A 24,489-nucleotide genomic window follows, 5' to 3' on the forward strand; every position below is an offset into this window, starting at 1 on the left:
CTATTATTAAAAGAGGCCACCATCACAGTTGTAGTGTTAGAGTGAGAAGGAAGCCGTCAGTTTTGTACTTCGTGAATAATTCTACCGTATTCCCGTTGAGATTTCAAGGATCCATGGAAAACCTAAATCTTGATAGTCGGACCGGAACTGTAGTGTAGTAACACTCCAGTATCTCTCTTCATCGAGTGAGTCTGGATGCTAATGACTGTTCCAGGAACAAGTTACATTCCAAACCATGCCTCCTCCGTAAACACTTGCCTATCGCTTTGTGTGTTTCTTTTTTTTTTCCTTACTTTTGTAGCATTCCGCACTGTAATATGAATCGGCCAATATTATCAGTCCTGTTACTCCTGGGGGCATTCACATACAGGATTATTGTAAATGATGGACCCATTTTCAGAACTTCGTATTTATTTATTCAAATACAAATACAAAATGAGCAAGCTTTATACGAACGAAAAGAGGAAGTTTAAAAGTTTTTTTCATAATGTTTTATATCAATTCAATGAATTTAATAACTTGTAATAATGTGTAATTAAATAGTTTTTGATAATTATTTAATAATTAGAAATGTGATATATGTTCTTCAATGTGCCCTCCTGTTCAATGTGCCCTCCGTTGGCTGCACGGCAAACATCGATACGGCAGCCAAACTTGGCCCACAGACGCGGGAGCGTATCTGCTGTTACTGAGTGCACGGCAGCAGTGATACAGTTCCGTAGATTGTTCAGAGTGGTTGGTGGAGACGGGACGTAAACAGCTTCCTTCACATAACCGCATAAGAAATAGTCGCAGGGTGTGAGATCAGGAGATCTCGGTGGCCAGAAGTGCAGAGCCAGGTCCTTAAGTCCCCTGCGACTGATCCAGCGCTGAGGAAGAGAGTCACTCAAAAAGCCCCACATCACGGTGCCAATGGGGCGGAGCTTCATCCTGTTGGAAAATGAAAGCCTTGGAGCCTTCCATAACTTGAGCGAACAGCCATTGTTCCAACATGTCCAGGTACGTGATTCCCGTTACAGTTCTTTCCGCAAAAAAAATGGTCCATAAACCTTTGTGCGTGATACGGCACAGAACACGTTGATCTTTATATATGAAGACTAGCGGACCCGACAGACGTTGTCCTGCATGATATTTCAAGCGATTAGGATATTGAACAAAGTATGAAATGAATGACAAATAATATAATAATTTCATTATTCTTCATTTTGAAATAACCTCAGTTTTTCTAAAAACAATTCGTTATAATAAATAATGTTTGTTTAATTTTATCTTAATGTGAGTTGATTAACAATATTTTTAGTCAATTCCTGAGGAGAATAAATGAATAAACTTGACGGTTTTCCAACGCGAGAACACGCCACATATAATTGCCCATGTGAAAAGACCTGATTTTTTACAACCAACCCATAAATCTACATTGTTTGACCTTGTGACTTTTAATGGCAAATACCAAGCGAATTGGAAATTGCAGACGTCTGAATGGAACGGGTGAGTGAAGGGATCATTGGGATTCGTGACAGGAGAATAACTTCTCCTTCAAATCTGCCGTTCAAAATTGCAGCTTCAAGAACATTCCCCATAATTTTTTATGACTAATCTTGTACCGTTGCGTAGCTTAGGTGCATTTAAATTCCGAAGCAAAATCATAGGTGATCCAATTTTTAATCGCAAGTTACGTGGTGGCATTCCTGGTAAATCCATCGAATTCAAAAATTCAACAGGATAGTTGACTGCTTCGTCAGGATCGGTAACAGTGTCGATCGATTTGAACAATATCTTATTGCCGGGCAATGACTGTTGTATTTTGAGGTTAATAGCGTCAACATTGATTATTTTTGCGGCTAAAATAGCTAGTTCATGAAGAAACTTGTGACTAATATAATTAGCTTGAAAATCTGGAAAGATGCTTTACCATGTTGCAGAAATTGTCTGGTAATTTGATGCATTGTGTGTCTCCATGCAATGGTATTGTTCCATTTCCAATGTTGAGCAATTGCTCGGAGAAAGATAGTGCCAATGGATCGTTTTGCAGTTGGACACGTATATTTGTGTTAAGACGTAATGTACTGACATTTCGCCATAGATAAGATTGTTTTATACATGCGTTAATTTCATCCGCATATGTAGCACGTGAAATGACTAGCAAAGTCTGTCTGAAATTACCGGACAGCAGCAGTAAGGCACCATCGAAAAGCCTGGTGTTATTATTTAGATCTTTCATTATTCTATCGAGAGCTTCAAGTGAATGCTTGTGAGCCATAGTGCATTCACCTCAAATAACAATTTTGCATTTTTGCAAAACTTTAGCCATACCGGATTGTTTTTTATGTTGCACACTGTATCTGGATTTGTGTGAATGCTCAACTGCAACTTGAGTGCTGAATGTGCAGTCCGTCCGCCATCAAGCAAAATGGTTGCAATACCTGATGAAGCAATTGCTAACGCAATATGATTTTGTGATCGAATGCGCGCAAGTATTAGTGAGATAAGAAACGTTTTTCCAGTGCCACCTGGTGCATCTCGCTGTTAATAATGTATGTTTCTGGGCGGTTACGTGAGGGCATACCAAAATGAATGAGTGGCATATTCGAAATCAGAATACAAATATCTTTAATCTTTATTAGCGCCTCGTTATATATTTCCGGCGAAAAATCGATATTGGGATCTTGATCAGCGATTCGAATGCGATGCAGAATGTCGTCGCTCATGGAATCTTTATATTTGTCCCAGAGGACAGAAGCTTGAGATGGAGAACATGTCGTCAATAATATGGCGAATAATTGGCGAATTTGATGAGGAGAGGTTCAAAAATGGTTCAAATGGCTCTGAGCACTATGGGACTTAACTTCTGAGGTCATCAGTCCCCTAGAACTTAGAACTACGTAAACCTAACTAACCTAAGGACATCACACACATCCAAGCCCGAGGCAGGATTCGAACCTGCGACCGTAGCAGTCCCGCGGTTCCGAACTGAGCGCCTAGAACCGCGAGACCACCGCGGCCGGCGGAGAGGAACTCAATGCTGCATCTGCAAGTGTAATATCCCAATGGTTGTCATCTTCCAGCAAAAATAATTCGCGACACGGATCATGATATGTGTCATACAAAATGCCATTGACTGTTCGCAAGTATTGGAAGGACGTCGGTCCAGGAACATTAACTAACAACAAAAGCGCCGGCCAGTGTGGCCTTGCGGTTCTAGGCGCATCAGTCTGGAGCCGCGCGACCGCACCGGTCGCAGGTTCGAATCCTGCCTCGGGCATGGATGCGTGTGATGTCCTTAGGTTAGTTAGGTTTAAGTAGTTCTAAGTTCTAGGGGACTGATGACCTCAGCTGTTAAGTCCCATAGTGCTCAGAGCCTTTTGAACCAACAATAAAAGCAAGAAGAAACATTCGCGTTGCTTTGGATGGACTGTGTATTATCGGCCTAATGTATTTGCCATAAATATGCCGTTGTGTCCTTCAACCGGAACACCTCGCTTTCGTGGTTCCATGTGAAATATCGTGGCACATTAGTATACATTAATGTCTTTGCGAATTGACCGGAAATACCTGGTCGGTTACACAGTTAGAAAAACTTAGTTAATGTGGTTTCTGCGGCAATTGACGCACGTTGTAGAGCAGTCTCTTCCGTGAAATAAACACGCTGTCCATTTTCAAGGTTCACGGCCAAATGTATAACAGCAGGGTCTCTTTCGTGTATCGGAAAAACCAAAATACGCCAAACTGCTTCATTGCTGCTGATGTATCGGCCCATTTGATACCGTGTTATTTCATCGTTTTCGTTAACATTGTGAACAGCAAATACAGCCATATCACTGTCCTTATGGACATATTTGCATATGTATTTTATGGACTTCACCGAACTGCAGAGCTCAATGTTTATGATTGCTTTGTAGATTTTGCGCAGCAATGATGAATACGGAACCACCCAGTGATTTTCAATGTCAACTGTTGTACCGTTTAACATGCGTAATTGATGTGATTGACCACCATGGTCAGTGTCTCTACGACGATACAATGGATAACCATCGATATTAGTGAATGTATCACTTATACAATTTTTTGGAAAACGTTTCGTACATTTTCCATTGCCCATGCACGGCGCCGTCATGTTTATAGCACCGCATGGACCGTGGATCATGTTAGCGGTAACAGTCTCATACAGTTCTTGATCGATATTCCGATCCGGAATTTCTGCTGAGAAAATTTTATCAATTTCTTCAGACTATATTTTGTCGACCAACCAAATCAAAAAATGCGCGTGTGGCAAACCTCGTTTTTGCCATTCATCAGAATACAGCCAGCAACGTGTTTTGCCAAATACAGAGGAATGTATAATCACGTTCATCAACTTGCAATGATATCATGCCGATCTACTGCAGTTTGACCTGGCAATAACGCAATTTTAATTTCATCCCATTTTGGATTACACGTAAATGTAATGAACAAATCTGGTCATCCGTACGCGTGCACAAAAGTCATGGCATCTTGAATATATTCTTGCGTATGCCGTGGGCTACAAATATATGATGATGGAAGAATATGTGAAGTACCGATGTCGTTGATATTAGTTATTCCATCTACGTTACCAACAATAGCATCACGCAAATGAATGTATTCCTCAGCTGGAAGTTTCGCTTGATTATACCTGATATATCGTAATCGCTCGCTTTCAATTTTCGCATACATATCGACGATATATTTATGAAACAGCTGGCGGCATCGGAGAATATTATTGTCTTCATTGGCACCAATCATCCACCGATCCAGCCGTTCAGTTGCAGTATATATAAATAACCTAGAAACCGACTGCAGCGCCATCTGGCGGGCTGATTTGTGAATCTAAACCATCCAGGGCACCAACCAAAAGCATACAAAAAAAAAAATCATTCAAATCGGTCCAGTCGTTTAGGAGGAGTTCAGTGACATACACACGTACAGTAGAATTATATATATAAAGATAGTAACTGTTGTCGAAAGAACAGATACCGTTGATGATCGGGCAGCTTCTCTAGAATAAATGATAATTAATTGAAACTCTCAGCTGCCGACAGGTGTTGTTGATATACCTCGATGGGGACAGCTGAAAATGTGTGCCCCGACCGGGACTCGAACCCGGGATCTCCTGCTTACATGGCAGACGCTGTATCCATCTGAGCCACCGAGGACACAGATGAATAGCGCGACTGCAGGGACTTATCCCTTGCACGCTTCTCGTGAGACCCACATTCCCAACTGTCCACAGTCTACATACGTAATGTACCTAATAGATATTTGCCCATCCACTCATTACTTGCGCACACTAAGGTGGCGATTCCCGTAATAGTTCGGACAACCTGTGCGCATTCGCACAGACGAAGGTCAGTGGCTGGGTAGCCTTTAACAATATATATGAAGATAGTAACGGTTCTCGAAAGAACCGGTACCACTGATGATCGTGCAGCTTTTCTAGAATAAGTGATAATTAATTAAAACCCTCAGCTGCCGATAGGTATGTAGATTGTGGACAGTTGGGAATGTGGGTCTCACGGGAAGCGTGCAAGGGATAAGTCACTGCAGTCGCGCTATTCATCTGTGTCGTAAGCAGGAGATCCCGGGTTCGAGTCCCGGTCGTGGCACACATTTTCGGCTGTCCCCATCGAGGTATATCAACAACACCTGTCGGCAGCTGAGGGTTTCAATTAAATCATCATTTACGTTGATCTGTGGTGAGTCTCTTTCGTGTTGCAATGCTGAATGTGGATTTTCCAAACCCCATATGCGAATATTGTGCCTGTTGACTTTTCCAGTAAGATGGAATGTGGCTTCATCGCTAAAAATTACCCGCTGCAGAAATGCGTCATCCTCCACCTTTGCTAGCACGTAACCACAAAATGCGAGACACTTCTCATTGTCATTGTGGTTGAGAGCCTGTAAAATCTATAATCGGTAGGGCTTGTACAGCAAACGCCGTGTCAGAACTTTCCATACAGTTGGTTGGGGTATTCCAAGTTCTCGACTGGCTGTATTGGTAAACTTACTGGGACTGCCCACAAAACCTTCTTGGATCCGTCGGACATCATATTCTGACACAAGCGGTCGGCCTGTGCTTTTTCCTTTGCACACTCTCCCAGTCTGTTTAGATTGCTTAAACCAACGGCTAATGCTTTTGCGAGCTGGTGATTGGATACCGATTTTGGTACGAAATGACCGCTGTATCGCAAATTGCAAGTCACTTTTTGCGAACTCAAGAACGCAGAAAACTTTTTGCTCCACAGTCGCCATCTCACAAGTGACAGTGAAACGGAATGACGGCCGTATTGCCGCGCGAACTCTACCGGCCGCCTCTGAAACCATCACCGCCCGCGAAAACTTTGAAACTTCCTTTTTTCATTGGTGTAAAGCTTGTTCATTTTGGATTTGTACTGGAATACATAAGAATTTTTGCTATGATTCAAACTTTATTGGCGGCGTCGATAATCTTCAGGTTTCGAGTTTGCAGCCGAGTTAATGTTGCCAGTTTGCACTTAGGTTGAAGTCCAGGCTGAGAGACAACAGATTTGCGGTAGTCACATCTCAAGGAGGCAACTATGGAAACTCCCACAATATTGTGCCTGCTACGAAGCTGAAAATCAGGAGAGCAGTATACGTAAGCTACTCTGCTCTAGAGATACGTCTCTAATTCATCAATAATCCCACTCATGTTGAATATACTCCACTAACAACTTCCATATAAGCAGCGCTGGTGAACTGCAATATCTGACTCGTGCTACATCTGAGCATGACAGTTCCTTTGTTATATGTGGCAGTCAAATATTTGAAACTTTATAATTGGAGACTGGGTTTCAGGATCATTTAACAACATGTGCAGTTTCTCTACAGCTATGGAAACATTTTATATAATTTACAACATTCCTGTTAAGCAGCTGAACGTTAATCCTAAAGCAACCAAAACTCATCTTTTCCACTTAGTTACATGGTTTATAAACATTATATGAAACTGCTTTGGCAAAACCAAAACAGATGTAAAACCAACGTAAATTAAAGACCATCAGATTGTTAGCAATGTTACCTCCTGTGTGATACTGCTTTTTTTTTTTGTAAGTTGTATGCTTTTGCCACGAATTTGTGCAGCTACAACCCATCTTAGATATTCAATTGCGAGAGTACTCTATGCGTTACCCAGTGAAGCAACTTCTCTGAAGTAGCCTGTTGTTCTCTTTTTGTTAGGGCCCAACGTCCCACCGACAAATGTGTTCAAAGAGGCGATGGAGCCTCTCATACTTGACATCAGTAAGGAGGGGAAGTGGACGTGACACTTGCTAAGAGATGGGATTTCCGTGGAGTAATTTAGAGAAACAACGTCAAACTAAAGTTGAGTGCTTGCACCTGGACTCAGATTTTGGCTCTTCTGAACACTGTACAGCGTACTGAAACTGCGTCACCTTGTGAGGTAAGTATTTTTCCGTTCTTTAATTTTTAATTAGAACTGAAAACCTTAGGAATAATGGGATCATTGCGACCATCAGTAGTAATTTTTGATAAGCTTTTGCTGAGAATGAAGCTCCGTGAGCTGCCCGTTTATAAAAAGAATTGCACACTACGGTTCACATGTTTCGGTAAGTTGAAGAAAATAATCAAGCACTGCGAGAAACAAGTATTTTACTTTGATTCCGATCTGAATCTGTGATTGGCATGTGATCATCTTCTAATGTGTGTTTCTGTACAGTTCTTAGCTAGTGTCTTCCAAGCAGTCTGTGCTCCTCGGTATCAGATTAAACACTGAGGAGTCTTGCGCGTGAAAGACGTAAAAGGTGTGACGAGTTTTAACCAAGTACCGTGAAAAATGTTTCATGAATGCTCGTAAGATACAGAAGAGATGCACAGGAAAGATGACCGATTTTATATGCAGTAACTACTAATGCCACCTGTGAACGGTTGCATGAATTAACCAGCGTGGTGTTTATTCTACCTTCTGTTTTAAATTTAAGAGCTCTGGCATCACAAACTGCTCATAATAACCGAAACTTTGCCTTAAGTTTTGAAACCCGGTTGTGAAAGGAGCGGTGGAGCAACGCGCGACATCGTTTTGCTTTAAATTAGGTAAAAGTGCCACAGACACTTCTGAAACGACACGAACTGTTTATAATAGTAAAGCAATGAGTCGGAAAAGCGGTGTAGTGGCATGCCAGTTTCGTGACGCTGTAGAGAGCATTGAAGATGATCCATGTCCAGGAGCATCATTAACAGCTCAGAAAGTGGCTAAAAATTCTTCGAGACGATCGTTGTGCATCTACTAGGTTAACTGAGGAGCTCACCGGAATTCATAAAACAACTGTGCTTCGCATTCTAACTGAAATTTTGGACAAAACGAAAATATGTTGTCGCTTCGGGCCCACTCACACACTTACGGTCGAAAAGGTCGCAGAGTGGAACACTGCAGAGACATAAAGTGATCGGCTGCAAGGGATCCATGCCTGGTCACGAAACACTGTGTGTTCAGTTTTAACCACTTACAAAGTGCCAAAGCGGGGAATAGAAAGGTCCAGAATCTCCAAGACTGAAGGAAGGGCGTAGGCCGTGTCAGGACGCTGCTCACTGTTTTCTGTGGTTCAAAGGGAATCATGCATTAAGGATTCGCTGCAGGAGGTTAAATTGTGAATGTTTGTTTGAAATCGTTTATGGGCGAGAATTGTTTGGGTTCGACCTGAATACCGCAATCAAGAAACATGCTATTTCTTGCACTCATCGTCACACAAAAGGAAGAGTGAGAGCAATTTCTTGGCTCAGAAAAGTATAGTGATGCTTGAACACACTCCTTATTCTCCTGATTTGTCTCCGTGCAACTTAAGATTATTTGCAAAACTGAAAATAAGAATGAAAGGAAAGCGTTTCGACACGAGTTCAGGTACCCACAAGGCTACGACCTTGGTAGTGCGGACAATTCCAGATGTTCAGTATAGTAATTGTTTTGAACATTCTCCGGTGATACCAGGAAGCCTGTATTGATAATGACAAACTACCCGTTATTCAGCGGTAGGGAGATGCTGAAAGGTTAAAAAAAACAGATGGAGAAAGATTGTTTTTGGGATGAAACACTACAGAGGTACCATGGTCCCCTATTTGATTGTTTGGGGGCAAAAGAGAGAGGGAGAGGAAAAAAAAACCCTCATAACTCCACAATATTCGCCGGTTACTGAGTGCGAAACGTGTGAGTCTTATAATCTTAAAGACCTGAATCGAATTTCGCTAGGAGGCCTAGCAATTTTTTATTACGTTTACTGATATTCTAAATTTATTATTAAATAGATATGTGAATTAACAAATTTTGAATCATTTTTTTATTTAATATTGTTAAGAAACTAAATTAAAAGTCGATGCAGACATGCGAAATGCCTCATTATTAAATGAAAAAAAAACATATACATCAATAATAGTATAGAAATAAAAAAGTATTTGCTTTTTTATTTGATGTTTAACATTTTTGTGACAAATATTAACTTCTTTTGAACACTCGCATTTTCATGTGATTAGTAATTAAAAACAAAGATGTTATTGTTATTAAAATTATGATTACCTATTTGTTAACTATTATTTCCATTTGATAATAAATATAGAATTTAAATAAAGTAAGAAAAATGTTCCGTTAGAGGTTCGAGTCAGAAACATCACGATTTTATGACTTAGACGTTACGCATTGTGCTACCAGCGACGTTTTTAAAATATTCGAAACTAGCTGTTACCAGCTGCTTCGCTCGTACATCGGTAGTTTTGTTATGATGAGTGTTGACGAGTAAGTAAGCTGGTTATTTTACGAGATATCTGAGTGTGTGGTAGTATAGAGACGTATGTATAAAAATGTTTGCAGTGCCAGTATGAAAGTGTTTCTATTGTTTTGCTGTGTGTCGAATCTGAAAGCATGCATTATATTTTCTAATTATATTTAAAAAATGCCTCGATTCGTTACATCCATGGAGAAGTAGAGTTTTTAGAAGTTTCTCTGGCTTATCTAGTACAGGATGTGAGCTTGGAAGCTGTAAGAGATGCATTCCGCTCAACGTCTAAAATGCGACGGGCTTGTGACCGTTCTAATGTCTGTTCTAATGTTCCAAGTTCCTGCGGACCTGAGATTGCTCTGAGGTTCGTTGGAGTCGAGCAACTTTCGCTTCTTGAGTCCCTTACAAGTATGCGCTAAATAGAACGTTTGCAAAGCTTATTGTTTTAAATATGGTTCTCGGGCTTGCCGTCTTATTTTACTGTCGTATCTCTACCAGAACTCTGCAGCTATGCCATGTGGTGTAGGAACTCAATATTATAAACCACCCGCTCAGTAACATTGGATTTGCACTGTCACGGAATAATCTATAGACACTTAAGAGTCGCCGACCATCGCGATAGTGTCGAGTGCATGCCTCTCACTTACACTATATTAAAAAACGTTAATGACACTCGAAAAATAAAACTTTGTAAAGTAGCCTTTGGTCTTCCCCAAGGTTAAGGCTATCTTCATAGCAAATATCCAAATCGGTTCTGCTGTTTAGTCGCGAAGGCGTAGCAGACAGAGTTACTTCCGCATTTACGATATTAATTTGGATATGGATGTATTGTATTTATGGCTTATGACAAGAGTATCTGCATTACATTAATTGCAGTAACTGATGACAGTAGACGCACTATGTTAAACTTCCGAAGGAGGCTTCGTAAAGAGAGCGAATGAACTGCACTTCTTACAGTAAAGTTCTACGTGATACCCAATATATGCTGAATCTGTGACTGCCAAGACTGCAGTCAAAACAGAATATATTATGATGCGATACGACACATTAATGACAGATTACAAGGGTTCTTCTTCAAGTCAACACGAACCTTCTCAGACTTAATTCGTTTCACCACTGCTGTTGCACAGGTTGACTACGATACGGCGAAAAGTGTGTGGGATCAAAAGAATTTTCGCATAGATTATCTCAACTTGAGCAGTTAAGAAACGATCATCAACAACAACATGTTTCAGCGATGTTGGAGTCAATAGCTGTGAGGTGAAACGTGAGTTAAACGCAACGTAATGCTGAAGACAGCATCCATAACGAAATCTATTGTAAGAATCTCGCCATAATGTTTCCGGAAATAATAACACAGTGCTGTGGATTCTCATTTACTCTGACGAAGGAAGATCCGTCTGGTAAATTAAAGCTAATTAATCAGTTAGACAAACTGCCACGATACATAGTTCACAGAACTGCTAGCTGTACAATCACTTTTAGAAGATGAATTCCATTTCTGTTCCCAGAATTATTTTCGTTGCACTTTGTTTTGGAGGAAAAACAGCCAATACAATCTCATGTACTTTGATGATGGTCTTGTTCCTCGTCAGGAATTACCCAGTGATTTCTTAGTATAGAAGAAGTTGTTAGAAAGGGACCGTTTTACTACCCTAGTCAAAGAATATTATTGCAGATCTGGCATTTTTTTCTGTACAAATATCTATTACCGAGGATCTTCTTTTGTAGTTTTGATAGACGTGCTAAACAGGCAACTGGAGAACGTGATGTGGATCGCTGGACAGCAATCCACGCCGATGCTGCGCCAATAAACGCTGCTCCATAACGAAAATTTGTGCCCCATCGAATATAATAGAAGGACTACGCACTGTTCTGGTCTGTAAGCACCCGTTGGATACCTCTTGTGAGTAACATTCACTGTTATGACGCTCTTGTTGACATAAGCAGTACACCCGCAACCAGAGATCGCTCGAACAGAGTTGGGAAAAAGTTACCCAAGTGGTGACTACTGAGGCGTTTGAGGATGATTACCAGCTTGAGAACCCTTACGTGGTTCCGTAAGTGCAACTCTCCTAACTCATAAATTCCAATTACTTGACGTTAATTCGAAAAAAGTGATGAGTGCAATGAGAATGAGGCAGTTAACATGAAAACTGACGCAGGTACTTTAACCGAAAAATAAACCTAAACTTTCGTTTGCTTCTGCAGTCTTCTAATCTTACTACTTTCACTTGTAATAGTGGTAGTCCAACTAACACGGGGGCAAAAAAGTCGAAGTCGTCAACAAGTAAGTAGTAATTAAAGTGACTCTCTTGAAACTTCACTGAAGCATACCGCATCGCTGAATAAAACTGTCTGAATTAGTACCTTCAACATGACAGAGGAATATTCAGTCGACAAGGAAGAATTGTAAGCACTGAGCGTAACTGTCATCATAAGGCTGTCGTGAGATAATACATTTGCAAACAGTAGTACAGTTCTCTGGACGGTGTATTGCGCAGAGCCGCATAGTAACTCGTCACAAGGGCTTAAACGATCAGGATGGATGCCTTTAGGCTGTCAACAGCCTGTCTTCGACGCCCTGTTTATGACTACTAAGTGCGATTGAAGCTGTCGCGTTAGTATTCGCTCCCTTGTAAACGTTGAACCGTTAATGAAACGTTCCTGGGTTGTCTTGTTTCTGATTTCGTTTAAAAATGTTGATAAATGTGGACGAAGCGATTTTATGCAGTGTGTTCCACTGAATAGAGATTCATTCATTTTCTTAATTTAATTGAAGAGAGGCAGATTTGATTATTACATGGAAAGAGATACATAAATGACGATACACTTGCTACATTAGAAAAAATGGAACTGATTGGCAACAAGCCTGCATACTCGTATTGTGCATAGCTATGTCACGGCTATACCTACTTCCTCTTTTAGTGGCGAATATCAAGTACACAATCAGTGTCTAGTGACAAAACATTCGCTAGTGCAGTAGGAATATAAGTGTGTTTTCAATCGTGCGGAAATTAACTATTTATTCCATGTCTCGAAACCGTTGGCACGCGTAACCTTTTAAAACATTTACTCAGTTACAGTAGTTCCACCCCCCCCCCCCCCTCACCACTACCCGCCACCCTTCGTTCTTGCTCCTACGACGGTCCAAACCCTCATCCAGCCATCTAGATTTAAGTTTTGCGTAATTTCCCTAAACCGCTCCAGGCAAATGCCGGGATGGATCCTTGAAAGGACACAGCCGATTTCCTTCCCTATCGTTCATTAAATCGAGCTCGTGCTGCACCTCTAATGACGGCGTAGTAGACACGACGGGACGTTAACCACTCATCTTCTTTCCACCTCCTCCTCCTTCTTGCGAGGTCACTGATTTCCGTAAAGAAATCGTCCCCTGTCTTTATTAAAAGCTAGCGACCCGCCTGGCTGGACTTGTTTATAATATGTAGTGGTAGACACAAACCTTCCTCCTGAATATGTCTATCTGCCAGTGAAAATCGTAACAAAATCCCTGCAGTAGTTCCAGAGATTAGCATTCAGATACAGACAGAAAAAAACGCGACACAGACTTTTTAATACGTATGGCTATGACAAATGTACTGATAACCTCGCTTCTTAGTGAAGACCAATATTTGATCAAGCTTGCAAAATTCGATTAGGTGTAACATGTAAACACGAAAGTAAAAGCGGTTTCCGAAATTCGGTTTTTGTGTTCTAGGAGTTGTGTACCGTGTAAACCTGGCCACCTAAGTACTGTGCGCCTATTTTCGATCACTTTGATCGAGCGAGGTGGAGCGGTGGTTAGCACAACACTCGTGTTCAGCGGGAAAACTAGGCGAACACCCGATGGTCGTCCATATCTAGAGTTTCCATGGGTTCTCTAAATCATTTAAGGCAAATGCTAAAATGGTTCCTTCCAAAAGGATACATCCATTTCTTTTTGCATCCTTCTCCAGTGACGATAAACAGTAATATTCTTTATTTAATTTTCAAGCCCCAAAACTCACACATTGTGCAGGCTCTTCTTTCCAGACTTGGAAAATGTTGTTTTGTCTCTAAATAGAAGTCTGTGAAGCCATCAATTTCAAACCTCCCTTCCATTTCACGACTGGAACATCTTCGGCCTTTAGACTAGGACTGTGATGAGCTCGAGTTTGCAGGTCTTGGGTTTAAGCCTTGTGTGCATAATCCACAATGCAGTTGACCGTGCCTTAGACTACGGATAGCTGGTCAGGCTCCCCCGTTTCCTCGCTTGATCCTCAGTATCTCACTCGGATGGCTATGCATCGCAGTCTTCGACACGGAAAGTCGAGTACCGTTTCTGGGTACTGCAAAATAAAAGCGTTATTGAAGTATTAAAAAAGAAATTGATCTGGCTTAAACTGCTGTTCAACACAATCGCGGTAGCCCGAACCTCAAAATATCGCAAGTATTGCTATTCTGCTGGTAATAGTCGTTACATGACCGGAGTTGTTTCATATTCCAGAACACACTACGCTTGCTCATATTTATTGGATGACTTATTTACGCTTCCGCTTTCTAGTAATAAAGTGTGGATGCTAAGGAGCCTGGAATGTTTTCGGACTTGACGTAATCCGTGAAGTTTATTGTTATTATATTAAGCAAAGTAATGGTACGAATTATTTGCAGAAGAATAGAAAAACTGGTTGAGGCGGAACTCGGGGAAGACTGAGAAATGCTGAAACACGCGAGACAACACTGACCGTACGACTTACCTTAAAAGATAAACTGAAGAAAAGCAAATCTGCTCTTACAGCATTTGTAGATTTAGAGACCACATTAAGTGTTTCAAATAAGGAAGATAGCAGGGATGAAATAGCGGAAGCGAAAAGTTGTTTACAACTTGTACAGAAACCAAAGTGCAGTTACAGGAATCGAGAATCATCAAAGGGAGGCGGTTGTTGCGAAGGGAGTGAGACAGGGATGCACCACCTTGTCGATATTATTCAGTCTATACGTTGAGCAAATACTAAAGGAGACCAAAGGTAAACTTGGATACGGAATTACATAGTTCAGAGGAAAGAACTAAAAACGTTAAAAAACAGTTGTGTAAAAAGAGGTTATTAGAACAACAACAACATCATCGTGCTTGGGTAGCTCAGTCGGTAGAGCACTTGCCCGCGAAAGGCAAAAGTCACGAGTTCGAGTCTCGGTCAGGCACACAATCGGAATCTTCCAGGAAGTTTCATATCAGCGTACACTCCACTGCAGAGTGAAAATTTCATTCTTTTATTATTAGCGTAGTGTGTGTCTGAAGTGTTTCACAGTCTTATGAATAAGCCTGTCAAGTGTATGCAAAAACTTGCGTACTCATATCGTTTCAAAATTTCTTCCGATATGAAAACAGTATTGTAGCATGTATGACATTTAAGATGAAATGAAGAGCTCCAGGTTGAAACATAATGGAACAGCCTTCTTCGCAGCTTCGTTGCAGGTGAACAGACAGTGTGAACAGCACAGCATAAAGAGGAAAACGGAACAGGTGCACCAAAACTCGAGTTTGGGCTAGGTGAACTTAGCCGACTATTTGATGTCGAGAGAAGGTAATTGCTAGTCTCACAGCTTTATTTGATAAGTACTTTTTTTCCTACTAGGGATATTTGTGTTTAAAGAGGTAGTTAATTATATCTCCCTTTTGTTACAACTAAAATCTTTTGCTTATTGCTTTCCCGCACACGCTCGTATCGCTTTTGAAATTTGAAGTTGTCATGGTCATCATTTATAACTATGAGCCCAGTAAGTATGTAAGTGTGCGGTGCTTACGGAATACACTAAACGTAATGGTCGATAATACTGAGTAAACGGTGATCATGGCTGTTACATATAAGATAAATTCCGAACTTTTAATAACCCGTGAGCATAGACGTGAGACATTATTACTATTTACTCATAATTCCAGCACATTCGGCAAATTCCATTGTTTGGGCTCACAGCGACTGCAGTATAATGGTAGTAAAGCGGTGCTTTGTCCCTAGCAAGAAGGTTATGAGTGATCCTGTACCATAATCCTTTCTAATTGATTTCTTTCAGCGCAAAATACTAATTAAGGTATTCAAAAGAGAATGTTGATCTTGAACCAAGATGTATTTCAAAAGTTGTAAACATTCATGTTTCTTCAAAGCAGTCGAATGTCTCCAATATCAGATACGGTGTGGTTTCTGAGGTTTTTTGGAGCTGTCTTCACACAGAACATGAAAGCTAATATGGAGATGAAGTGGGACGGATTTTGTGATGACGTAACATGAAGTTTCACGTTGCAAACCATTCACATCCTAGGCTGGACAGAGCAGAAGCTGCACTGTAATACAGTTCATAAACTTAAGTTATGTGTTTGATGATGTATGTATTACAATTTGTGAACTATGAAAATACATTGTTTCAAAGTACTGGTATATTAAAGAAACATAAACACCCGTGACTTTTTGTACTGTTTACTATAATGAAACACTGGGAAATATTATGTCAGTTGTTAATACTAACACCTAACCCACAAGTGCAAAAGTGTAGGATGGGAAGACATATCTTCCCAGGTGCTTTACTGAGCCTGTGTGTGTGTGTGTGTGAGAGAGAGAGAGAGAGAGAGAGAGAGAGCGCATGTTCATTGGTCTTGTAGAAAACAGATCAAGAACAGAGAGAGAGTCTTATGTTGCGGGTTGCATATATCGGAACTGAGGGCACCCCTTCACCATCCTTCCTTCTGCTGCGAGTAGGACGAGTGTCAGAACAGTGGCTCCGCCGTCGCTTCCTACTCGTCCACTCGTTCTCTCTTAGTGAAACGTGCAGGAGTGTTAGGGCCCTTCCCGACGCAACCACTTAGCAGCGCCGGAGACTGCGAGTGCTGCAGGTATTTGAGTGGTTTCACACGCACCCACAGCCACTGAACGGTGGCGCTACTTGCCGGTCGGTGTTCCGCTTTGCTGCGAGTGGCGACCACAAATAGTGGCTCCACTCGCGACTGTGCAATGAATTTACCTGTAATGGTAGCGTTCAAACTACGTCACAGTCACAGCACAATTTCAAATGCGGGAGCACAGCGCCCCTAACGCACGGGTCGGGGGTCGCTGTTGTAAAGCGGATGTCATTGGTTGTGCACTGTCGTAGACAGTGCTGTTGGGATACGGGAATACACGGACCAAACATCAATACTGAAGAATGAGATTTTAGCTTTGCAGCGGAGTGTGCGCTGATATGAAACTTCCTGGCAGATTAAAACTGTGTGCCGGACCGAGACTCGAACCCGGGACCTTTGCCTTACGCGGGCAAGTGCTCTACCATCTGAGCTACTTAAGCACGACTCACGCCCCTTCCTCACAGCCTTACTTCTGCCAGTACCTCGTCTCGAGTCTCGGTCCGGCACACAGTTTTAGTCTGCCAGGAAGTTTCATCAATACTGAAGATATCATCATTGAAATTGAAAAAGATGCTTGCCATACGGGACCTGAAACATGACGAATATAGCAACAGTACTGAAATACGGATAGAAATAAAGTAGGTGATGATAAAGAGCTGATAGATATTCTTCAGCCAGCAAGAGAAAGTTTTCTGTCACTGCAGACAAACTACGCCCCACGCCTGAAAATCATATTGCTCACAAGCAGAAGCGGTACAGTCAGTCAACGTGTGAGATACGCAGAACTCAGTCATGCCCATGCATTAATCGAAAGCAGAAATAGACCAGTTGTTCTATGGAAAACTTGTGTAATCTTGGTATGGGCAAAGTAAAAGCTGCTGCTGATCCTACTGTCACAGCCCGAGAACTGAATCGGTGCTTCACATTACGTACAACCACAGTTGAACCAACAAACGAAACAGACTCGTTGGTTGCTTCACGGGGCTAAATGACTTTAACCACGAAAAATTTCTATCTGAAGCATGTTACTTAGAGTACCGTCAAAAAAGCCATCATCCTTATCAGATTACTATATAGTGAACATGTTGGCATCACTGTTCAAAGGATGCTAATTATTGACCTACTTGATAGTCGACGCTTAAAGTGTTGGAAGTATCTTCCTCCAGTCAGACCGCTCAACGTCACGCCCGAACTATTCGCCGTTGCGAAGCTACCACATCAAATGGTTAGTGCACTTCCAATTCCTTGTCTGGTTTGTTTGTGTGTGTGTGTGTGTGTGTGTGTGTGTGTGTGTGTGTGTGCGCGTACTCCTAGGTCCGGCCCTTTTATTTCGCATTTCATCACACATGATGTACACATTCAAAACAACACACAAAAAATAATGGCAACGAAATAATGAACATTTCGTACATATTACTAGCCGAAGACTACTGGATTCTTTCGCACAAGAGACGATTCGGCTTCACATATTTAATTATTATCATCACAGACATAGGCTTACAGTAGGTAAACTTCGTACAACATGAAACCGAACTTTTTGGAGGTAGCTAGTGATCTTTGCAGTTGATTTTATAGATAAATCAATATAGCAACGTGATTTGAAAGACTGTAGTGCAGTGGTAAACTTACAGTTTCAGCTGCACAAGGTAATGGGTTCGTATGCCGTCGGGCGACAATATTTTTATTTTTAAATCTCTTTCTAAATGACTGATTATTATTATTTTCAGTTAATTGATTTCAGCGATTTTTTAATTTTTAATCTTTTGTCGTATAATTTTTATTGTAGTATTGACTTTTTATTATTTCCTTGTATTTATCTTCCTATTATTCTGTTTTCGTTTTCTCTAGTAAGTTCCAACCTGGACTGCTCAGGTCGGTATCGCATAGCAAAAGCGAGATGTTTCAGTACGCTTTTAGCGCTGACACTCAATTTTTTTGTCATTACTTCGCTCGTACAGGCCAGCTTTAATCGACGTGAGCAAATCGAGCGTGATTAATAGTTCCGCCGTCAGTTGCTGAACGCCGTTTCCTCGGATACACTGCACATCAAGAGGTAGTGGGTAAGGTTAGGACATGAATGTAAAATGAGGACTACAAAACGCTGTCTGCCGCAGTTCAGTCATTGGTAATTTAAAATCAGCTGTGGACAGAACAACTTGCATTCCCTCCATGTCTGATGGCAGCAGCTTCCAAATTTCCAAAATTGCTTCGTGTTATATGAACACTTGTGAAATGATCCGCCGTGTTTGCATGTCGCCTTTATCCGAGCGGTAGCCGATGTGGCAACACTGCAGTGCCAAATGACAGACGTCCACTGTCAAGTAATTTTAAACGCAGTATAGCTAACACACTACTTAAAAAGGACGTAAAGGACTTTGTAACAGCACCCTGCCGGCCGCAGTGGTCTCGCGGTTCTAGGCGCGCAGTCCGGAACTGCGCGACTGCTACGGTCGCAGGTTCGAATCCTGCCTCGGGCATGGATGTGTGTGATGTCCTTAGGTTAGTTAGGTTTAAGTAGTTCTAAGTTCTAGGGGACTGATGACCGCAGCTGTTAAGTCCCATAGTGCTCAGAGCCATTTTGAACAGCACCCTCCCATTACCGACCTGTTTGCTTTCTTCCTGCATTATACATGGCCTTGGAATATATGGTCCACGACCAGCCAACAAACTACCTAACTACAGACAGCCTACTAAGCGAATAGCAATCAGGTTTCCGTAAACATCGCAGCTCAACATCTGCCTTAATATAGGTAATAGATGACATAAAGCTTCCATGAATACACAAAAGCCAACTGGCATGTGCTTCTTAGATTTCAGCAAAGCCTTTGACACTATCGACGATGGCATTTTACTTGCCAAACTTAGCAGGCTAAATTTCTTCCTAATAACAGTCCAATGATCTCGCTCATACGTGATGTCTCGCCAACAATGCCTCACGTCTGGCATCATAAAGTCGCAATGATGGCAGGTAGTATCAGGCGTCCCCCAGGGTTCGGTATTAGGTCCTATACTCTTTTCATTGTATGTAAATGATGTGTCATCAGTTCACTGCATATACAAACTCACGGCGCCTGAAACAGCTTATGAATGTCTTTATTCGCTATATCGTTAGTATTCAACTCTTTGATCATGTTTCACCATTACGCATGTAACTATCCTTGTTGTGTGCTAACAGGTGCAGAGATTTTATACCACCTGTCTTCTACATTGTCTTGTCAACGAGCAGTGTCCCTCATATCTCTCCTTGACCATAACGATGATAACTGAACAACATGGCAGAAACACCCTTTCCCATCAGAGCAAAATCCTTTCTGTCCCACTCCATCGTTCAGCCACTTCCTTGAAGACCTTCTAAGTTTCGGGAATCCTACTCTAGAGTAACCTAGCGCATTACATCAGATAACTTTACAACATCTCAAGCTTCAGAAGACAGTTAATGGCATGTCAACTAAAGCAACAATAAGGATTACTATTGCGCGTATACGCACTCATTATCGTTTCATATCGTTCTTTTCCAATCAGATCTTTCTCATTTCCTACTATTCTTAGCTAGTGAAATCACCTTAAATTTCCTTTCTCCAGTACTCACTATATCAGAAAAAATCTACTTCGTACACCTGTAAATTTTTATGTATCTGCCACTATCGTTATTATTTTTTTGTTATCACTGTTAGTGGCAGCAGTAGTGCAAGTACTAGCACTGTTAACTGTATTAGTTCAGTCAGTATTACTTTCTCTTGTTGTCACGATAGACACTCAAATCATTTTAATTATATTTGTCATATTAAAATGGTTATTTCTTAGGTAGCTATGATGTAAAAAGGGTACAGTATGTGTGAAGACCTGAACCAATGTAAGAGAGAGCCTAATGGCTATAGTTATATCGGATTAAATAAATAAATAATATTTAAAGACACTCTCCAGAGAATATTAAACTGCCTGTGTAAATCTAGGTAGCTGAAGTTCTGTTTTCTGCTAAACAGTCTGCCTATGCTCCTGCGGTTACCTCTTCGCTTCCACAATTTTACTAACATCAACTGTGTGATCCTGCAGAAACAACTTATCCTCAAAAATCACCTTTGCAGTTACACTACCAACAAACGATGCTCAATCGAGGGTTTACTGTGTTGCCATACCAGAAAAATGACACGATACAGCATGAGGATATCTCGAATGACCGTTTACTTCTGAGTCCTGATGCTGGTTCAAATGGCTCTGGGCACTATGGGACTTAACATCTGAGGTCATCAGTCCCCTAGAACTTAGAACTACTTAAACCTAACTAACCTAAGGACATCACCGTAGCGGTCGCGCGGTTCCAGACTGTAGCGCCTAGAACCGCTCGACCACTCCGGCCGGCTTGGACCCTTGTCGCCAGAAATAATAAAACTTAAGCTGCCAGATGTACTTGAACAAACGCACGCAGCTTTTCCACATGTCACTGTCGAACGTTGGTGAGTGTGCAACGGCACGTCATAAGAGAAGGAGAAAATGCCGCGCCTGGGTGGCTTCACAGATTCTGTTGTTTATAGACTTGTTATCGACGTAGCAGCTGACAGTTCCAGAACTGAGGCGAATAAGGAAAGAGCTAAGAGATTACCAGACGACTGCCTGTAATTAATGGCTACACGGAGTCTGTCGCCGATCGACTCGTTATCGACATGGCAGCTGACAGTTCCAGACCTGAAATGTATTTCGCGTATTCTAATAAGGAAGGAGCTAAGAGATTACCAGACGATTGTAATTAACACCTTCAGTGGCTTCAATATTCAACAGTATAGTAGAATCCCGGGAGTATGCTTTTACATCACACATAGCTCGCTCACAAACATTACCCTGTCTTTAAGTTAGGAGTTTTCGTCACTCTTGTTTGTAATTAGACTACTGTGCTAGGTGGAAAAAGCTTTCCGTCTGGCCACATAAGAAGCCTGCGGTAGTGCCGGAGTTTGGTAGAATATTATTTCATTCTCTGTAAGAATTAAATGACAATCTAAGCTATAATACATTTCTCTGGTCGTCTCTCTTTATGGCCGAAGTGCAGCTGCTCACATCATTGCAGGTTAGTTGGACCAGCCGGCTGGCCAGTGCTGTCGTAGCTAAATGCGTTGGTAAAGCTGTTCTCGCCGGCCGCCGTGACCGATCGGTTCTAAGCGCTTCAGTCCGGAAGCGCGCTGCTGCTACGGTCGCAGGTTCGAATCCTGCCTCGGGCATTGATGTATGTGGTGTCCTTAGATTAGTTAGGTTTAAGTAGTTGTAAGTCTAAGGGACTGATGACCTCAGATGTTAAGTCCCATAGGGCTTAGAGCCATTTGATTTGAAAGCTGTTCTCCCGCATTATCGCTCAGTCTGTGTGCGTGTAACACAGCATAAAACGTATTTTTATGATCGTATTTGACTGTACAGGACACAGCTTATCTTCCTCTTCACATGAAACGAAATCAAGTGAGATTCAAGCAAATGCGGAAGAATACATGGTGTAATACATAAATCTGATGTAATCTTGTGATGAACGGAGTATAGTGATGTATCTAGCGATTGGAGCGTACTGTTTCTATCTCAATAGTTGTGTTTGTTATGATGATACGAAAGTAACGACAGTACAACACCCAGTCCCCGACCGGAGAATATCTGCGGCCCGGCCGGGAATCGAACCCGGGCCACTTCGCTTAGCAGTCCACCTCGCTGACTGAGGCGGACAGTACTGTTTTCTTAGTCATCATTTCTATATGCACGTCAGTGCATCATTCTTTGTACCTAATAAACACGGAAAATGTATTTCAAACCGTAATATTTCGCTTACCTCAACGTCGAAATTAATCTCGCATCTGGGGGATAGCCTTTCGCATGGCATCATGACAGTGTATTTTCTTCGAGTCATGTTGCTGATTACAGCCAAAATTTCTTGAAATGAATTTTTCGACATACGAAAATAAAAAAATTGATCATCATCTCGTTGAAAATCATCAAATAATGTGTGAAAAAATCGAAGATTGTGTCTTTCTAAAACCAGTGGAAGGATCCAGAATCTCCACTTCGGTGTTTATTCTTACTCCGAAAAAGAAGCAGAGCTAGAATGAAATCAGCTTCTATGCTCATGCCCACTGGAATAGTGACAGATTTTATACAAGATGAGCAGAGACTGCAGCACCACTAACGCGCGTTTGAACTGAAAGCTCGCTAGCAGCGCCCCCAACGTCAGCGGAAGATCCGCTTGCGAGCCGCTGAGCAGCGCTGCGAAATGGCCCCGTGTGAAGCCGGCCTTGACTTTGGGTGTGTGTGTGTGTGTGTGTGTGAAAATAATATTCAGTACCAACCGTTTCGTCATCTTATTGATACGTAATAATCGTCATGCTAAACGGTTGCGTATGTGGCGGCAATGCTGCGAGTCCTCAGTTATAGTTGCGAACTCGTGTAATCGCTCTCCGTTCTACCCACTTGTACCCGACAACAAGATCAACGAGCAGCGGTGAAGACCCGCGAGTCGAGTCTCGGAGCATGCAGAGACGGAGTCGGTAAGACTCAACGGAGGAGCAAGCCGCTGCAGATGTCCAACGCAGTTCTGGACCAAACGTTAGGAACAGAAGAGCTTCGTGGACCACGGCCTTATACTCCGAAAGGTTTACCAGCAACATTGTCATACGGTCATGAAAGCCTTCATTCTATCACGAATATACAGAGCTACTCCGTGATGATACAAACTTTCTGGATGATGGAGAATAGAAAGTGTATTAATTTGAGGTAAGGGACCATGGTCCGGAAACGACAGGGTCGAAAGGTGTAAGCGAAAATCGTTGTGGCACCTCTGACAATGGAATATATGTAAAAAATTTATACTTTAAGAGCTGTGAAACACATCTCTTGTACTGCAGCTCTTTGGTTTCCATATTTTCGTGGGAGATAGTGTGGACCAATACCGGAATGAAATATCCAGTAAACATGGGCTCTAATTGTATACCTTAAGAGATGTGGACCCTTTTCCAGTCTTTGTTTTAGTCATTCTTTTTCTGTCTGCAAATGTTAAAGCAAAGTTATTTCCAATTTGAAGCCAGGGGTTGAAATTTTGTGGCAGATAGGAACGCGGATCCATGTCTTTCGCGAGCAGTGCCCTTGTCGACAGTCCTTAGGAACATTGGTCCGGATTCTGTTTGGTCCGGATTCTGTTGCCTATCCGGCACACAGTTTTAATCTACTAGAAAGTCTCAAAACTGCACATATTGCTGCAGAGCGGAAGATTTGTTCTAGAATTATTGTTGCAAAGTTGGACACGCCCTCTTTAAGGCGAGAGGTGGGAACACGTAATGCACCTAGGAACATTGTCGAACATGTCATTTTGGTGGTCCAGGTGTGGGTAGGCATAGTGTTGGTTGGGCACTCATCGATCAAACCTATCGTGGCACTGTACTATTTTCCTGTTGCGTTTCTTTCAGAGGTGCATTCGACCCTGACTCCTTTTTCAGGGATGACAATGCGCGATAGCATCGAGTAGCGGAGGTGGAGGAGCTGTTGGAACGAGCAGATACTCGGCGAAAAGACAGCCCTGTCCGTTCCCCCGTCTTAAATCCCTCGAACACGTGTGGGGTCTGTTGGAGGGACGTATTGCGGCACATCCACATACACCAACGAACACCCAGCAGTTGTCAACCGCACTGATGGATGAATGTAATCCCCCGAGATGATCTCACACGCTATTAACAACCGTGTGCCGCAGATTGTAGTATCCAAGGGACCATCGTGGAGCGTTGTGTGGTGACTTCAGTGTAATTATTCTCGTTGAATAAAAGTGTCCTATCTGTTCGTCTGACTGCGTATCTCCTCATTATACTGTAGCAAATCTTTTTGTTTATGGGCCAAGAGCTGTGT

At 41.9% G+C, this 24,489-nt stretch overlaps 1 protein-coding gene across 3 annotated transcripts in view; it reads left to right on the plus strand.

The window, feature by feature from the left end:
• The window catches only part of LOC126480743 (uncharacterized), a 1,220,032-nt gene that overhangs the window by 299,985 nt on the left and 895,558 nt on the right, over positions 1 to 24,489 (plus strand). The window contains exon 2 of one of the 3 annotated variants that reach the window (XM_050104016.1): positions 7,213 to 7,435. The exons of the other annotated variants lie outside the window; for them this stretch is intronic. The gene's annotated coding sequence lies outside the window, so the exon portion shown is untranslated. The remainder of the gene's footprint in view (positions 1 to 7,212; positions 7,436 to 24,489) is intronic. 3 annotated transcript variants of the gene reach the window in all.

This window comes from Schistocerca serialis, chromosome 5, assembly GCF_023864345.2.
Source record: "Schistocerca serialis cubense isolate TAMUIC-IGC-003099 chromosome 5, iqSchSeri2.2, whole genome shotgun sequence".
Lineage (NCBI taxonomy): Eukaryota > Metazoa > Arthropoda > Insecta > Orthoptera > Acrididae > Schistocerca > Schistocerca serialis.